Here is an 18276-nt window from a genome sequence, read left to right on the forward strand (position 1 = left end):
AGAAGGAGAGTCCTATAATGTCCTCTTTTCCATCCCTGAATTTAAATGTAGCTCTTTCTCAATGGCATGACTCGTCACCTGGGCAGGATGACATCATATATGCCTTTCTACGCCATATGCACGAGAGAGCTTACTCATGTTTGACTTGTATAACCGCATTTGGAACACTGGTGACTTTCCCTCATCATGGAGTACTGCAGTAGTTATTCCAATCCTTACCTGCAGGCGACCAATTATCGTTCAGTCTCCTTGACCTCTTGTATATATAAACTATTAGAAAAGATGATAAATATTAGACTTACGTGGTTTTAAGAGAGAGGCGATTACTTGTCGCTTGTATAGTATGGCTTTCAAAAAATGCTATCTATTTCTGATGCCTTTCTGTCTTTGGAATCCTGTTTGGAAGCTTTTCCAATGAACCAACATCATGTCACAATATTTTTTTTTTTTTTTTTTTAGAGAGAGAAAGCGTATGACACGGCTTGGCGCCACTGAATTTTACAAAGTTTATATGAGTTTGCTCTACGTGTACGATTTCCAGTTTTCATTCAGCAGTTTTTATCTTGTCGGTTTTTACGGGTGCGAGTTGGAAGCGTGGTGTTTGAAGCTCGAGCACTATAAAATATTATACTTAGTGTCACTTTATTTGCTATTTCTATAAACAGTTTCATCAGGGTTCTTCCCGTTGGAGTACGTGGATGTTTATATATCGATGGCCCATCACTCTCCTTTATCTGCTGCGCAGATGCCACAAATTGAGAGGAAATTAAAGTTTACTATTAATAGGATTTCCTAGTGGGCAGAGACTAGAGGTTTTCGCTTCTCTGCTTCCAAGACAGTGGCCATGCAATTTTGCCGTCTACGTGGAATCCATCCGGACCCGGATTTATATCTTTATGGCAAAAGAATTTCTTGTGTGGAGACCCGCTTTCTAGGTCTAATATCTGATAGTCGTATAACCTGAGTGCCTCACTTTCGTCATATGAAGACAGCTTGCATGAAGGTCCTGTCTCTTCTGAAGGTTTTATCTCCTTTGTCTTGGGGAGCTGAGAGACTCCTCCTTTTGCATCGAACCCTTATACTCTCAAAATTAGCATATGGACTAGGAATTTACTCTTCTGCTACTGATGCTCGTCTTCGTTTGTTGGACTCTGTTCAACATGTGTCTGGCAACTAATGCGTTCCTGACGTCTCCAGTTCCTAGTCTGATAGTGGATGCTGGCATCCTTCCGTTGTCAGTCCTGGTTATTAAGGTAACCATAGAATGCACCGCCTTCCTGAGTCAGCTTCTTGTGTAGCAGTGTCCCGTGATTCATGTTCATTAAAGTATGCAGAACCCTCTAGTCTGCCTAAACCTTTCGGGTACAAAGTTGTGGCTGCAAGAAAGGAATTATCCATTTCCGCTGTTCCTGTAAGCCCTCATCGATATCCCAGGGGTGGTTATTGGCAGGTCCCGCATGTCTCTTTCTGCGACCCTCTCATTATCGATAAGAACTCAGTACCATATTGCCAGTCCCTGGCCTTGTTTTTAGAACATTTTTCTTCCCATTCTAACTCCACTCACGTGTTTACTTATGGTTCAAAGTCTGATACTAGAGGCGGTTATAGTGTTGTGTTCCCTTCTTTCTGTAGATGTGCTAGCCTCTCTGGGGTTGTTTCTGTTTTTACAGCAGAACTATCTGCTATTATGAACATAAGAACATAAAAAAATAAGGGAAGCTGCAAGAAGCGACCAGGCTTACACGTGGCAGTCCCTGTATGAAATATACCTACCTGTTTCCATCTATTATTCTCATCCATAAACCTGTTTAATCTTCTCTTAAGGATCTCTAATGTCCTAGTACTAACAACATGATTACTAAGTCCGATCCACTCATCTACCACTCTATTTGAGAACCAATTTTTTCCTATATCTTTCTTAAACCTATTTTTTTTTTTTTTTCAGCTAGGCACCTTCATTGTTCAGTATATTATATTGGCCCTGTCGGTGGGCTGATTTCTGCATCTCGAATGGGCTTTGTGGCTGCCCTTGACTCAACTCATTGTGACTGTCTCTGTGGTAGTGTCCTTTTTATAGAACGTGCTATTGACCTCTCCTGTTCAGCCTAGAAGAGACTTGTTAAATTGTTGAGCTCGTCATAGAGTCGTGTCGACTCTCTTGACTGTGATGTGATTGTTTAAAATGGAACTGGTCATGGGCAGTGTGTTGTGTTGTCTTTCTGACCAGAGGATCATCAGAGAGTCGTGTCGAGTCTCCAGACTGTGATGTGGTTGTTTAAAATGGAACTGGTCATGGGCAGTGTGTTGTGTTGTCTTTCTGACCAGAGGATCATCAGAGAGTCGTGTCGAGTCTCCAGACTGTGATGTGGTTGTTTAAAATGGAACTGGTCATGTGCAGTGTCTTGTTTGTCTTTCTGACTAGACGATCTTTGTGTGTTTCGTATTTCTCTCTCTCTCTCTCTCTCTCTCTCTCTCTCTCTCTCTCTCTCTCTCTCTCTCTCTCTCTCTCTCTCTCTCTCTCTCTCTCTCTATCTATCTATCTATCTATCTATCTATCTCTCTCTCTCTAATCGTCATTATGTTAAAGGAGACGGAGTCGGTCCTCTGAGAGATTGAAGATAAGTTGAACCCGGACCAGAGTGCTATCCTATTCGATTGAACAATTGTGTTGGAAGCCTGTGTGGGAGGTTGCTCCCACGATATTTAAACCTCATTTTGTGGTGTTTTACTTATATGTATCTCCTAGAACATCTATATGGATGTCCTTTCCAGCAAGTGGAGTAAGTTTAGAATTATATTTTCCCCTATTGGTAAAAACATGGGTGGCGACCTCAAGACATCTGCTGTATACAGCTTTCGAGTGTGTTGTTTAGCCCCGCAATAGCCTACAAAATTAAATACCTAGGTAAGCTGACCCGAGATTAAGAGGTGTGAGAGGGGCTGAGCCTGAGCCGTAACAATGTGTAATAAGTGTTATCTGTTTGCTGATAACAACTATACAGGAATGGTGGACAGCCTATTATGATTATGATTACATTATGTAAACAGTGAAAGGTATATCAAGTATGTTTAGTGCAGTGGAGACGTAGAGCTGAGTGTCAATATATATATATATATATATATATATATATATATATATATATATATATATATATATATATATATATATATATATATATATATATATATATATATATATATATATATATATATATATTATGTGTGTGTGTGTGTGTGTGTGTGTGTGTGTGTGAGGCGCCTAGAGCCAGAGTAACGTAAGCGCTGAAAATTAGAAAAGAAAAAAAACGCTGTCAGAGTTTAGCGTGCTTCAAAACGCGATATCTCTTTTGAAACAGTAATGATTGGAATAAGAATATTCAATAATTCATGCCCTTTGCAATTGTTTAGTTGAATTACATTATGAAGTTACAGTTCAACTACCTTACTAAAATAATTGTGTTTTCTCTCTGATACGATTTTGTTAAAGATACATTTTTTTTTTTTTAAGTAAGAGGGGTACCGGCCAAGGGTAACAAAAAAAAAAAAAAAAAAAAGCCCACTGAGATGCCGGTCTCGAATAAGGTCCAAAGAGCTAGTTAAAAATTGAAGGATAAGTGTCTCGAAACCTCCCTCTTGAAGGAGTTCGTCATAGGAAGGTGGAAATACAGAAGGTGACAGGGAATTCCAGAGAAAGGGCTGAATGACTGAAAATACTGTTAACTCTTGCATTAGAGAGGTGGATAGAATAGATATGAGAGAAAGAAGAAAGTCTTTTGCAGAGAGGCCGCGGGAGGAGGGGAGGCATGCAGCTAGCAAATTCAGAAGAGCAGTTAGCATGAAAATAATGATAGAAGATATCAAGGGATGCAACATTGCGCTGATGAGAAAGAGGCTGAAGACATCCAGTTAGAGAAGAGGAGTTGATGAAACGAAAAGCTTTTGATTCCACGCGGTTTAGGTGGAACCCCACACAGATATGTGAACACACTCCATACACGGGAGGATAAGGCCCCTGTACAGAGTTAGCACCTGGAAGGGTGAGAAAAATTGGCGGAGACGTCTCAGAACACCTAACTTCATAGAAGCTGTTTTAGCAAGAGATGAGATGTGAAGTTTCCAGTTTAGATTAAAAGTAAAGGACAGACCGAGGATGTTCAGTGTAGAAGTGGGGAACAGCTGAGAATCATTGAAGAAGAGGGAATAATTGTCTGGGAAGTTGTGTCAAGTTGATAGATGAAGGAATTGAGTTTTTGAGGCATTGAATAATACTAAATTTGCTCTGCCCCAATCAGAAATTTTAGAAAGATCAGAAGTCTGTCTTTGTGTGCCATCCCTCTTTAATTCCTGAAGGGCTGAACGTCTACGAAAAGATGTGGAAAAAAATGCAGGGTAGTATCATCAGCGCAGAAGTGAATAGGACAAAAAGTTTAATTTAGAAAATCATTCAAGAATGATAGGAAGAGTGGGTGACAGGACAGAACCCTAAGGAACACCACTGTTAATAGGTTTAGGAGAACAGCGAACGTCTGCCACAACAGCAATAGAATGGTTAGAAAGAAAACTTGAGATGAAGTTACAGAGGGAAGAATGGAAGTCATAAGAGGATAGTTTAAAATTCAAAGCTTTGTACCACATTCTGTTAAAAGCTTTTGATATGTTTAAGGCAACAGCAAAAGTTTCACCAAAATCTCTAAAATAGGATGACCAAGACTCGGTAAGGAAAGCCAAAAGAACACCAGTAGAGCGGCCTTGACGAAACCCATACTGGCAATCAGATAGAAGGTTGTGAAGTGATAGATGTGTAAGAATCTTTCTGTTGAGGATTTTTTAAAAACTTTAGATAGACAGGAAATTAAATTAGTAGGACGGTAGTTTGAGGGATTAAGACGGTCACCCTTTTTAGGAACAGGCTGAATGTAGGAAAACTTCCAGCAGGAAGGAAAGGTAGATGTTGACAGACAGAGCTGAAAAAGTTTGACTAGGCAAGATGTAAGCACGGAAGCACAGTTTCGGAGAACAATAGGAGAAACCACATCAGGTCCATAAGCCTTACGAGAGTTAAGGCCAGCGAGGGCATGGAAAACATCATTGCAAAGAATAAAGTTGTCAGAGGGTGGAGGAGAGGGAGGAACAAGCCCTGAATCGTCCAAGGTAGAGTTTTTAGCAAATGACTGAGCGAAGAGTTCAGCTTTAGAGATAGATGTGATAGCAGTGGTGCCATCTGGTTGAAATAAGAAGAATGATAAGCATATCTCTAAGACGGTCAGGAATGCGAATAGGGTGTTGCACCAGTTGCTCTAGGTCGTGGAGGATAGCAGAACTAAAGGCTAGTTCACCAGGATGGTCAGTGAAGGGAGAGGAAAGACAAAACTTGTGGTGAACATTGAAGTTTCCAAGAATGAAGGTCTCTGCAAAAGGGAAGAGAGACAGATTGTGCTCAAATTTGGAAGTTACACAGTCAAAGGATTTCTTATAGTCAGAGGAGTTAGATGAGAGGTATACAGCACAGATAAATTTAGTTTGAGATTGACTCTCTAGCTGTAACCAGATGGTGGAAAACTCGGAAGATTCAAGAGCGTGGGCACGAGAACAGGTTAAGTCGTTGCGCACATAGACACAAAATCCAGCTTTGGATTGAAAATGAGGAGAGAGAAAGCAGGAGGGAACAGAAAAGGGGCTACTGCCAGTTGTTTCAGATACCTGTGTTTCAGTGAGGAAAACAAGATAAGATTTAGTAGAGGAGAGGTGGTGTTCTACAGATTGAAATTTAGATGTAAGACCACGAATATTGCAGGAGTTGAGTTGAGGGGTGTGTCAAGACACTTAAACTTAAGTTCGATACCAGATAAGCAGTCCTGCTGCTAGACATTTGTGGTTTTCCTCCCCAGATGGGGACTCCGAGGCTAGTGTAGGAGTCGCATGATAGTTTTGAATAATGAGTGAAGGATGTGTGTGTAATTAGGTGTTTGTAGTTTTGTGCGAAGGTTGAGAGTTATTTTTAGAGGGTAGATTGTGACTGCCCCCTTGTGTTGTGAGACACAAAGCGTAACGTTCAGAGAAGTCACAGGTGTGTTTAATGATAGTACATTAAAACTACTCAGCGCCCACACAATGTTTATATCCTTTATTCTATCAAGTTGTTTTATTTTCTATGTAGTAATAGGGGAATCACAACCATTGATTTGTCTTCTTTTTAGTGAACTTATCAATTTTATGAAGCATAATATTAAACGACATACAAGATGAACACAAACGGAGAGAATTATACAAGTAAAAAAAAGAAAGAAAGAAAATAAATAAAACAAAAGAACTAATAAACTGAAAATATACCGGTACAAAGTATAACAACATAAAAAAATAATTAAATCATCCGATGCTTCCAAAGCTCACGTAGGCTTTCCCCATGTTTCTTCGTCTTATAGCGATATTTTCTTCCACTTTTCTTTTTCTGGAGAGTCCCCCATGACAATGAAAGACTTTCATGTTGTGCAAAAACAAAATTAAGACAGCAAGCTGTCATTTAAGAATAGCAAGCAGACTGGAGGGAAGGAGAGTGTGAAGTGTGTGGGAGTGATGGAGGGGAGATGTCCCAGTGTAGGTGTAGGTTCTCTCGAAATCTATCCAGCACTCAGGGTCAGCCTACACCAGCGTGACACGTGACTCGCAGCACAGGCCGTCATAGACTGGCTCTTCCCGCGCTGCTGTGGCTAAGGAGTTACTGTTCTCTGGCCCCAGCAACTGATAGGTACCACTCAAGCGCGACAAGAAGGTTCCATGGATAATTTCACTTTGATGGATTTTGATCCCATTGTGGAGTCCATTTTGACATCCGTGCTCTCTCCCGTCAAGGTAGGAAGGCTGGATAAGACACTGCATTAAAAATAATAATTTGGCCACGAGGTCACTTACGTCTCTCTGGCTCTGGGCGCCTCATATATACATTGTTATGACCTAGGTTCAGCCCCTTCGCAGCTGCTGCTACTTTTGGGTCAGCCTTCTATAGACTAGCTCCTTCTAACCTAGTGCGGACATAAACATGACGAATCCAGGCACTTACTGGTCGCCCACAGCTATCAAAACTCTGAGGTCGCCAGTCGGTTTAACTCACCGACCGAGAAGGGAGTATTACAACCGCCAAACAAACCACAACTTGCTGAGAAAAAAATCGCAAACAGCGTGCTACGGGGCACAGCTAGGACAAAAGACACACAAGTATGAGGCTTATAATATTCTGTGAGCTACCTCCCGCCAGAGAGAAACCACCCATGCCAGCAGAAATTTACATCCTCCCGCCCATGAGTCGTCTATGTGTAGTCACCCTGGAGGACTACAGACAGCTACACACGTGCAGAATTATGAAGTCCTCTGGCTTCAGAGCTCCCAGCAGTAAGCTTTGAACACGAGTTGCATTTAACAGCACAAAACACCAAAAGACACAAGAGTACAACAACCAACAAACACCAGGAGAGGCCGCCACCCGCTCCTACTAGGACGCCATGAGGCTCAGCGAAAGCTGAGGAGTCAGTGCAAGGAATTATCTCCAATTACAGACGAACAGCATTTACAGGCAAGCTCCTGTAGATGCCAGTCTTTCCTATACAGACAAGGACATACTGCCTAATATAATATTACTAAGGTAATATCTACTAAAGGAGCCATCTAACATATATCACCCTCTTGGTTCTCCTTGCCTCTCTCTGCCTCTCTCTCTCATGCTCCCTACTCCTGACCTGCCTAAGCACTGACTAAGGTGGGGGATAATAAGGCTTCTTACAGACGGTGCGGGTGCTGCCCGCGTCCGCGCATAACCGCGAACACACCCGCTTCCCCGATAATGTTCAGACAGCACGGATGTAAACCACCCGCCACCCATGCGCCTCACCAGTCTGTATTCTGCACGCATTGATTATGGACTGTGATCGCCTTCGTCTCCTTTACCTATTACATTTACACAAGAAGAGGAGACATAGGCGGAGATTATGGATTCATCCTCTGATTGCTGAAAGAAGCATGGCTGGAGGATTTAACACCCTTTTCCATGAAGTAAGACAGGATAATATGATTTTTTTTAACTACTTCAGGATGTCAATCACAAGCTTTGACGAAATGTTCCACAAGCTACATGACCACTTCCTTCGGCAGGACTCTAAAACGAGGGACTCAATTAAGCCTGTTGAGCGATTCGCTGTTCCTTTAAGGTAAGGCATACGTTTATAATATAATATCATTTATACCAGTTAAAAAATTCCATTTTCAAAATGCTTGAAAATACGTACAGTAGTAAATCATGATCAGTATAATAACGACCTCACTGTTTTCACAGTACCGCCACCATTGCTTCTACCTTTACCATCACCTTCATCATTATTATCATCATCAGCTGCCGCAATAGGATGGACACAAACATCTCTAACATAATTTTTCTTTGCTATTTAGGAATTATACTCCATTATAATCACAACACAGTGAGAGGTGTCTGGGGCAACTGACAGTAGCCTCTTTTCTGTTCCCTCCTACTTTCTCTATCTTCATTTTCAATCCAAAGCTGGATGTTGCGTTTATTTGCGCAACGACTTAACCTGTTCTCGTGCCCACACTCTTGAATCTTATGAGCTTCCCACCATCTACGACTACAGAGTCACTCTTAAACTAAAGTTATCTGTGCTGTATACCTCTCACCTAACTCTTCTGACTATAAGAAATTCTTTGACTACTTAACTTCCTAAGAGGGGCACATTCTCTATTTCCTTTTGTGGAGATCTCCTTTCTTGGAGATTTCAATGTTCACTTCCAGCTTTGGCTTTCCTCTCCCTTCATTGACCATCCTGGTGAACTAGCCTTCAACTTTGCTATCCTCCACAACCTAGAGCAATTGGTGCAACACCCTACTCATATCCATATCATATCATATGACTGGAGATACGTACAACATTCTTAACGTTTTCCTAAACTCTAATCTTCTGTTTACGCTGTTACCCTCTCTTCTCCGTTGGGCTCCTCCGATCACAATCTCATACCTGTATCTTGTCCTATCGCTCCAATCCCTCCTCAGTATCCCCCTAAGCGGAGATACCTCTGGTGTTTTGCCTCTACTAGTTGGGGAGAGACCGGAGGAGGTATTTTGCAGATATTTCTTGTAATGACTACTGCTTCCGTGTCAGAGACTATTGCTTCCGTGTCTGTGCGCCAAGCCCGTAACAGAGATGATAATGTCTGGCATGGAGGCGTACATTCCTCACTCTTTTTCTCGACCTAAACCTTCCAATGGACCTTGGTTTAACACAGCCTGTTATCATGATATACATAATAGAGAAGTGGCTTGAGCCTTCCATCACCAGAATCTCATGCGCTTTATATTTCTGCCCCGAACCATGCCAAGTCTGTTCTTCAACTAGACAAAAACTCCTTCATTAATAGAAAATGTCAAAATCTTTCAACATCTAACTCCCATCGTGACTTCTGGCATCTAGCCAAAAAGTATCTCCAATAACTTTGCTTTTTTTTTCTTTCCCTCCTTTATTTCATCAAGCAGATGGTACCACTGCTATTACATCTATCTCTAAAGCTAAACTCTTTGCTCAAACCTTTGTTAAAAAGTCTACCTTGGAAGATTCAGGGCTTGTTCCTCTCTCTCCTCCATTCTCTGACTATTTCATGCTACCTATTAAAATTTTTCGCAATAATATTTTCCGTGCCCTCACTGGCCTAAACCCTCGGAAGGCTTATGGACCTGATGGAACTATTGTTCTCTGAAACTGCGCCTCCATGCTTGCAACTTGCTCTATCAACATATACCTCTCCTTCGTGCTGGATGTTTGCCTACATTCAGCCTGTTCCTAAAAAGGGTGACCGTTCTCTTCTCTCAAGCTTCCGCTCTTTTGCTTTAATTTCCTGCCTATCTAAAGTTTTTTTTTTAATCTATCCTCAACAGAAAGATTCTTAAACATCTATTTTTTCACAACCTTCTATCTGACCGCCAGTATGGGTTCTGTCAAGGCCGCTCTACTGGTGATCTGACTTTCCTTACTGAGTCTTGGTCATCCTCTTTTAGAGATTTTTTGTAAAACTTTTGTTATTGCCTTAGACATATCAAAAGCTTTTGACAGAGTGTGGCACAAAGCTTTGCTTTCCAAACTACCCTCCTATGGCTTCTATCCTTGTTTCTGTAACTTCATCTCAAGTTTCCTTTCTGACCGTTCTATCATTGCTGTGGTAGACGGTCACTGTTTTTCTCCTAAATTTATTAACAGTGGTGTTCCTCACAGTTCTTTTCTGTTACTCACTCTCTTCCTATTATTCATTAATGATTTTCTAAACAAAACTTCTTGTCCTATCCACTCCTACGCTGAAGATACCACCCTACACTTTTCCACGTCTTTTCATAGACGTCCAACCATTCAGGAAGTAAACAGTTCACGCAGGGAAGACACAGAACGCCTGACTTTTTATCTCTCTAAAATTTCTGATTGGGGCAGAGCAAACTTGGTATTGTTTAATTCCTCAAAAACTCAATTCCTCCATCTATCAACTCAACACAACCTTCCAGACAAGTATCCCCTCTTCTTCAGTGACACTCAACTATCCCTCTCTTCTACACTGAACATCATCGGTCTATCCTTTTCTTATAATCTAAACTGGAAACTTCACATCTCATCTCTAGCTAAAACAGCTTCTATGAAGTTAGGTGTTCTGAGACGTCTCCGCCAGTTTTTCTCACCACCCCCCCCCGGCTGCTAACTCTGTACAAGAGCCTTATCCGTCCATGTATGGTGTATGCTTCACATGTCTGGGGTGTTCCACTCATACTGCTCTTTTAGACAGGGTGGAATCAAAAGCTTTTTCGTCTCATCAACTTCTCTCCTCTAACTGACTGTCTTCAGCCTCTTTCTCATCGCCAAAATGTTGCATCTCTAGCTATCTTCTACTGCTATTTTAATGCTAACTGCTCTTCTGATCTTGCTGACTGCATGCCACCTCCTCCTCCCGCGGCCTTGCTGCACAAGACTTTCTTCTTTCTCTCACCCTTATTCTGTCCATCTTTCTAATGCAAGAGTTAAACAGTATTCTCAATCGTTCATCCCTTTCTCTGGTAGACTGTGGAACTCCCTGCCTGCTTCTGTATTTCCACCTTCTTATGACTTGAATTCCTTTAAGAGGGAGGATTCAAGACACTTCTTCAATTTTTGACTATCGCTTCGGACCCTGTTCGGGAACCGACATCTCAATGGGCTTTTTTTTTTTATTGGATTTTTTGTTGCCCTTGGCCAGTGTCCCTCCTACTTAAAAAAAAAAAAGTTAGATAAATAGTATCTCTTAAAAAAAAGTATTACAAACGATTTCAAGAAAGTAATCAACAACTTGGGATAGTTACTCACTTAAGTGAATACATTACTGAATGTCACGTTATTCATAAGGTACAAAGTAGTTCAAGTCAAAGTAGTGTATGTATATGCAAAATTTGCATCATATGAGGAACCAAGCTCTGACACCTCAGAAGATACTAGTGAAGCTGAAGTTCTACACGTAGGCGGCGGTTGAATATGTGACCCATGCTTATATGGTGAGGTTTTTCATTTCTCTGTAGTACACTTGATGATGGATTTTACCTTCACCCAATAGGGTGAAGGGTGTAAAGTGTAGTGGGCCCGGTGTGACGGAATGTAGGTTTGATTCTATGGTAAATCATGAGCTTGAAATGAACGGGTCTTTTTATGGTTCTGGATCAGACCAATAACACCAGACTGGAACTGCAAAATCTCATCATTGGTAAATCCTTCGAAAGAGGGAAGAAGCCCTTTAAAAAAGGAAATATGACGATTTTCTGCTGCTAAATGTTCCAGATTTTCTCTCAATGTCAACTTTTTTTCTTTGGAGCATTCTCAACAGACATTTTTGTTGCACTAACTTCACCAGCCTCGTTGACTTTCTCATGATCATCGCTGTCTTTCCTTTCTTCATCCAGTCTTCCAGGAGATTTTTTTTATCAGAATCAACTTCAAAGCTTGACTCTGTTTCCTTCATATCCATATTTATCTTTATGAAAGAAAGCTGTTCATGGAAGATGTAATTCTTCAAAGTCTTCGATGCTGAGCCACTTTTCCCTTTCCTCTTCTTGACCGGCTTGATGTACTGATCCTTGATATTTTTCTTCTTATTTATAATCAGCTTACCTGAAACAAATAAAGAGTAAGCGTTAGAGGAAGTCTATATAACTGCACTGCATCATTCATTTATTTATTTATGTACGTCTTCCTTTCTCTCCTCAGGTGCCTTGCCAGTGGGAACACCTTTACTGACTTGTTATACACATACAGAATTGGAGTCTCAATCTTATTTGATATAATCCAGAGTATCTGCACGAGCATTTGGACTGTCCTTAAGAATGAAAGCATTCCTCAGGCAATGACGGAAAAACTGATGGAAATGCAAATTTCCCTAACTGTTTCGGGAGTGTTGACGGGAAACATATTCGAATGATCAAACCACTGCACAATGGTTCATTGTGCTTTAACTTTAAAGAGTACTTTTCTGTCGTTTTGATGACAGTAGCTGACAGTCAATACAGTTTGTTTATATTGATATTAGCTCTTATGGCAAAGACAGTGACCCTAAAGTGTTCTCGAATTCAGCATTCTAATCCAGTCAATAGAGAACCGAAGCTCCCTGAACCAAAACATCTGCCAAATGATCAAGGAGTTACAGTGCCTTATGTACTCGTCGGTGACGAAACTTATGGTCTACACCGTAACCTTATTTTTTTTTTTTTTTTATGTAAGAAGGACACTGGCCAAGGGCAACAAAAATCAATAAAAAAAATGCCCACTGAAATGCCAGTCCGGTAAAAGGGTCAAGGCAGTGGTCAAAAATTGGTGGATAAGTGTCCTGAAACCTCCCTCTTGAAGGAATTCAAGTCATAGGAAGGTGGAAATACAGAAGCAGGCAGGGAGCTCCAGAGTTTACCAGAGAAAGGGATGAATGATTGAGAATACTGGTTAACTCTTGCGTTAGAGAGGTGGACAGAATAGGGGTGAGAGAAAGAAGAAAGTCTTGTGCAGCGAGGCCGCGGAAGGAGGGGAGGCATGCAGTTAGCAAGATCAGAAGAGCAGTTAGCATGAAAATAGCGGTAGAAGACAGCTAGATATGCAACATTGCGGCGGTGAGAGAGAGGCTGAAGACAGTCAGATAGAGGAGAGGAGTTGATGAGACGAAAAGCTTTTGATTCCACCCTGTCTAGAAGAGCAGTATGAGTGGAACCCCCCAGACATGTGAAGCATACTCCATACATGGACGGATAAGGCCCTTGTACAGAGTTAGCAGCTGGGGGGGTGAGAAAAACTGGCGGAGACGTCTCAGAACACCTAACTTCATAAAAGCTGTTTTAGCTAGAGATGAGATGTGAAGTTTCCAGTTCAGATTATAAGTAAAGGACAGACCGAGGATGTTCAGTGTAGAAGAGGGGGACAGTTGAGTGTCATTGAAGAAGAGGGGATAGTTGTCTGGAAGGTTGTGTCGAGTTGATTGATGGAGGAATTGAGCTTTTGAGGCATTGAACAATACCAAGTTTGTTCTGTCCCAATCAGAAATTTTAGAAAGATCAGAAGTCAGGCGTTCTGTGGCTTCCCTGCGTGATATGTTTACCTCCTGAAGGGTTGGACGTCTATGAAAAGACGTGGAAAAGTGCAGGGTGGTATCATCAGCGTAGGAGTGGATAGGACAAGAAGTTTGGTTTAGAAGATCATTAATGAATAATAAGAAGAGAGTTGGTGACAGGACAGAACCCTGAGGAACACCACTGTTAATAGATTTAGGAGAAGAACAGTGACCGTCTACCACAGCAGCAATAGAACGGTCAGAAAGGAAACTTGAGATGAAGTTACAGAGAGAAGGATAGAAACCGTAGGAGGGTAGTTTGGAAATCAAAGCTTTGTGCCAGACTCTATCAAAAGCTTTTGATATGTCCAAGGCAACAACAAAAGTTTCACCAAAATCTCTAAAAGAGGATGACCAAGACTGAGTAAGGAAAGCCATAAGATCACCAGTAGAGCGGCCTTGACGGAACCCATACTGGCGATCAGATAGAAAGTTGTGAAGTGATAGATGTTTAAGAATCTTCCTGTTGAGGATAGACTCAAAAACTTTAGATAGGCAGGAAATTAAAGCAATAGGACTGTAGTTTGAGGGATTAGAACGGTCACCCTTTTTAGGAACAGGTTGAATGTAGGCAAATTTCCAGCAAGAAGGAAAGGTAGATGTTGACAGACAGAGCTGAAAGAGTTTGACTAGGCAAGGTGCAAGCACGGAGGCACAGTTTCGGAGAACAATAGGAGGGACCCCATCAGGTCCATAAGCCTTCCGAGGGTTTAGGCCAGCGAGGGCATGGAAAACATCATTGCGAAGAATTTTAATACGTGGCATGAAGTAGTCAGAGGGTGGAGGAGAGGGAGGGACAAGCCAATCGTCCAAGGTAGAGTTTTTAGCAAAGGTTTGAGCAAAGAGTTCAGCTTTAGAAATAGATGTGATAGCAGTGGTGCCATCTGGTTGAAGTAGAGGAGGGAAAGAAGAAGAAGCAAAGTTATTGGAGATATTTTTGGCTAGATGCCAGAAATCACGAGGGGAGTTAGATCTTGAAAGGTTTTGACATTTTCTGTTAATGAAGGAGTTTTTGGCTAGTTGGAGAACAGACTTGGCATGGTTCTGGACAGAAATATAAAGTGCATGAGATTCTGGTGATGGAAGGCTTAAGTATCTTTTGTGGGCCACCTCTCTATCATGTATAGCACGAGAACAAGCTGTGTTAAACCAAGGTTTAGAAGGTTTAGGACGAGAAAAAGAGTGAGGAATGTACGCCTCCATGCCAGACACTATCACCTCTGTTATGCGCTCAGCACACAAAGACGGGTCTCTGACACGGAAGCAGTAGTCACTCCAAGGAAAATCAGCAAAATACCTCCTCAGGTCCCCCCAACTGGCAGAGGCAAAACGCCAGAGGCACCTTCGCTTAGGCGGATCCTGAGGAGGGATTGGAGTGATAGGACAAGATAAAGATATGAGATTGTGATCGGAGGAGCCCAACGGAGAAGAAAGGGTGACAGCATAAGCAGAAGGATTAGGGGTCAGGAAAAGGTCAAGAATGTTGGGCGTATCTCCAAGACGGTCAGGAATGCGAGTAGGGTGTTGCACCAATTGCTCTAGGTCATGGAGGATAGCAAAGTTGTAGGCTAGTTCACCAGGATGGTCAGTGAAGGGAGAGGAAAGCCAAAGCTGGTGGTGAACATTGAAATCTCCAAGAATGGAGATCTCTGCAAAAGGGAAGAGGGTCAGAATGTGCTCCACTTTGGAAGTTAAGTAGTCAAAGAATTTCTTATAGTCAGAGGAGTTAGGAGAGAGGTATACAGCACAGATAAATTTAGTATGAGAGTGACTCTGTAGTCGTAGCCAGATGGTGGAAAACTCGGAAGATTCAAGAGCGTGGGCACGAGAGCAGGTTAAGTCATTGCGCACATAAACGCAGCATCCAGCTTTGGATCGAAAATGAGGATAGAGAAAGTAGGAGGAAACAGAAAAGGGGCTACTGTCAGTTGCCTCAGACACCTGAGTTTCAGTGAGGAAAAGAAGATGAGGTTTAGAAGAGGAGAGGTGGTGTTCTACAGATTGAAAATTAAATCTTAGACCGCGAATGTTGCAGAAGTTAATGAAGAAAAAGTTGAGGGGGGTGTCAAGACACTTAGGGTCGTCGACGGAAAGGCAGTCCGACCTGGGGACATTTATGGTCCTCTCCCCAGATGGGGACTACGAGGCTGGTGTAGGAGTCGCCATGATGATTTAAAAATTTTTGAGTGAAGTGTGTGGGTGTTATTAGGTGCTTGTAGTTTTGTGTGGAGGAAGAGAGTTGTCTTTAGAGGGCAGGCTATGACTGCCCCCTTGTGTTGTGAGACACAAAGGGAAACGTTCAGTGAGGTCACAGCTGGGTTTAATGATAAGTTCACAGCACACCCTGAACAGTGCTTTAGACCTCACTGGGAGTAATTATCGTTTTGGCAGATGTCTACTGCCTCCTCCTGATATGCGCCCTTTCGGAGGAAAAATGCTAAGTGTCCAAAAACGTGTTTTCAACTACCGTTTAACCAGAGCAAGGAGGATTGTGGAGTACACTTTTGATATTCTTACAAACAAATTGACAATTTTCCATCAGCCATTGCATGTTTCTTTGGACTTTGTAACAATTACAAAGTCATTCAAGCATGTTGTGTGCTTCATAAAATGTCAGAGACAGAGATGGTTACGCATCTGAGGACAGTGGATGTAATTTTGCCATGTTGACTCACACCAATGTCAAGAATCGCCATCCCGGCTCATCCCGAAATCCTGTCTTGCCATGACGGCTTAGGGCCGCAGGTGTGGGAGAAAGATCCCACCAAAACACCTGCGGCCTTCAACCATCATGACAAGAGAGGATTTCGGGGTGAGCTGGGATGGCAATTCCTGACTCCGGTGTGAGCCAACATGGCAAAATTACAATTATCAAGGTCATTGGGACAAAGTGCTTGGAGAGTGCAATGACCTTGGAGAAGTTCGGGAGGATCGTTGAGAGGGTTCACGATTGAGAGAGAGAGAGAGAGAGAGAGAGAGAGAGAGAGAGAGAGAGAAAGAGAGAGAGAGACAGAGATGTTGGTCAAGGTCGTTTAGGTGAAGAAGGGACTGGGAGACTGACCGTCGCCTGGGATGGGGGTGAGTGTGAGCCAACATAGCAAAATTACGCTTACCAAGGTCATTGAGACAAGATCATTGGAAAAAAGTGTTTGGAGAGTGCAATGATCCTTGGGAAGTTCAGGAGGGTCGTTGAGAGGGTTCATGAGAGAGAGAGAGAGAGAGAGAGAGAGAGAGAGAGAGAGAGAGAGAGAGAGAGAGAGAGAGAGAGAGAGAGAGATGCTGTTCAAGGTCATTTAGGTGATAAAGGGACTGGGAGACTGACCGTCTCCAGGGATGAGGGTGATTGACCTCTTGTTCTAGTCTTCCCTGAAAATCTCTCATCATACCCCACTCTCCTTGGTAGTTTAAATCACGTGTGCTGGACATGATGTGTGTGGTGACAGAAAGTAACTCGTGATACTAGTCTCGGGTAATAGCGAAACCAAGTCGAGGAAGATATAAGATACGTGAATTGGGTACAAGGAAACATTAAGACGGATCCAGTAATGTTAAGTAAGTAGTACGGTAAAAAAGAGGTAGCCAATCCTGTGATGCCAGCTTCCTCGTGGAGGGATACACGATGTAAAGTCATACCAGGTGTACGTCCCAGATTCCTTTCTGGCAGCAACTCTTGCGAGAACTGTCATAGTAGGCTGGCTCCTATTGGTTGCCACTCGCCTTCCAGACGACTACTTATGTTTGTTTGTTTGTTCTCTTTTTTTCTTTTTCCTGCTGCACCTATTCAACATCCTTCTTGATTTGGTTTTACTAAATAAGTTAAAATTTACTGTAACCTGAATGAGTTTCATTTGGTCACCAACACAAACACACACAACGCGCGTGATTCAAACCATCAAGAGAGCGGTGGGGAATGAGAGATTTTCAAGGAAGTCTAGCACAAATTACTCCCCTCCCCCATCGTGAAAAATCACAATACATTAGTACTTTCATAATGAGACCAAAAATGTGGATATAAAAGCTTATTGACGTTAAATTTTGTTTTTGCGTATTTATGAGAATTACAATTATTTCAGGATTGATTTTGGGGCAAACCATTACAGGCATCATGAAACACCGCAAGAATTATGGTAGAAACTATTTCCTTACCCAGAGCATCCAAAGCCATAGGAACATGTCAAACAGACTCAGGGCATCACACTCATTTGTACTCTCTCTCTCTCTCTCTCTCTCTCTCTCTCTCTCTCTCTCTCTCTCTCTCTCTCTCTCTCTCTCTCTCTCTCTCTCTCTTTCTCTCTCTCATGAACCCTCTCAACGACCCTCCTGAACTTCCCAAAGGTCATTGCACTCTCCAAGCACTTTGTCCCAATGACCTTGATAACTAATTTTGCCGTGTTGGCTCACACTTATCTCCATCCCAGGCGACGGTCAGTCTCCCAGTCATCTCTCAGACCTCTCATCCACTCCAGCCCAGTGCGTCAGTCAAGTACTAGAACTCCTCGCAGATCACTGTGGGGAAACGGAGGCAACAACTGCAGTGCAAATGAAGAAAGACCAACACTCTGTGGCCGAAACAAATATTATAAATGGCCTGGGAACTTTGGTAATAACATGAAGAGTCTTAATTAC

Source organism: Scylla paramamosain, chromosome 42 (assembly GCF_035594125.1).
Source record: "Scylla paramamosain isolate STU-SP2022 chromosome 42, ASM3559412v1, whole genome shotgun sequence".
Classification (NCBI taxonomy): Eukaryota; Metazoa; Arthropoda; class Malacostraca; order Decapoda; family Portunidae; genus Scylla; species Scylla paramamosain.